Consider the following 1722-nt stretch of genomic DNA (forward strand, 5'->3'; position numbering starts at 1 on the left):
TCGAAACTTTTCACTTGTGAAAAAAAACACCATTATTTTTTGCAACGATTTTTAATCAGAACAATGAATAGTATTGATGAAATTTATGGTAAAGTAAACGAAAATAAAATTGTTTAAAAAGAAAATGTTTTACAAAAAAAAGTTGTGTAAATATCGATTATGACACTGTCGACAAAAACAGTGATCGTTCAATAATTTTTAAAAACATTAATGACGCCATGATTATAGAATAAAATATGACACTGCTATACTGATTATGATGATAATTGTTACAATTGATATAATGATATAAGTAATATAAATGTACCATCAAATGTCACTTCTTTTAATAAATGTGTAAAATTAAGTTGCATTAATTTGCCTTAACCAAGAAAAATAAACAACACGTGTTTTTCAATTGTGCCAGTCTTCACTATATTGTTATCTTATTTAATGTCACAGCAATTGGTAATAAATGTGTTAATTTAAGTAGTGTAGCAATATCAGCAAGTGTCACATTGATTGATAATCCCTGTTTTGATAGTATAAATTTAATGAGCATTATTTGACCACAAATTTGACTCTAATAAGTTATGGTATTTTAAGGGTTATTGCATTTTGAGGAGTTGTCAAGCGTTAAAAATACAATTTAAACTAAATTAACAATTCAGTTTTGCAAAACAAGTACAGTCAAAATAGTACAGTTTCAGACAAAACCCGTTCAACTTATGCAAAAATGGGGTGACCCAGTAAAATAAAAAGTTCAACTCAATAATCAGTATTAACTTAACACACCCATTTTTCCTATTAATAGCGTTGTATAAATAAAAAATAGTACATCAAACCAAAATAAAAATTAGTGTTAATTAAAATATTAAATGGTAATATTTGGTAATAATTGCTATCAAAAATAACACATTCAATTTAAAATTTCATTCTTTTTTCAAAATCTGCCATATATTCAATGCATTCAGTTTCAGTTATTTCAACATTTATTGATTCGTATTTGAGAATATAATTAATTAAACACAAAGTATATTTTCCACAATCATTAGTGAAAGGCTTTTGTTGTGGACATGGTATTTCAATTATAGTGGTTGGCAATCCAATGTTATCAAAGCATTTCATTTTAATTAAAAACGAGTTAAATTCGCTTATTACTTTATAACCATCCCATTTAACTTCATTAGTAAAACAAATTAATGAATCCATTTTATAACAATTAAATTCATACTTATTTTCAAACAATTCTAATTTGTAAACAAGTGTAAACCAATGACCACCACAATCTTTGATATTAAAAAAATAAAAATAAACTTTTTGTCACATATAAACTTGTAATTTTCGCATATATTGTAAACGCGAAATGGATCACTTTCCATTAAAAAAATCGATATTCGGCAATAGCAACGAATCTATTATGACCATTTAATCTTTTAAATTTAAATTAGTTAAAATATCACATTCATTTTTAACATCTTCATCTGTTAATTCAATACCAAGTACAATCGTGTCACAAAATTTAGAAACACACTTTTTTACAACATCTCAGTATTTTTTGTTTATTTCTTCTTCTTTTGTGTCGGTTCCTATAACAGTAATATTATCATGATCAATGTCTAAAAATATACCTTTAATGGGCTCTTTGGTTATAACAAAGTTGTACAGTCCACATACGAATTGAATGACGTGTTCATATAAATCATCGTCCCATGAATAAGGTTGTTGAAAAAAAAACTCCAC

The sequence above is a fragment of the Entamoeba invadens genome (assembly GCF_000330505.1).
Source record: "Entamoeba invadens IP1 unplaced genomic scaffold scaff_1105074725649, whole genome shotgun sequence".
Taxonomy (NCBI): Eukaryota; Evosea; order Mastigamoebida; family Endamoebidae; genus Entamoeba; species Entamoeba invadens.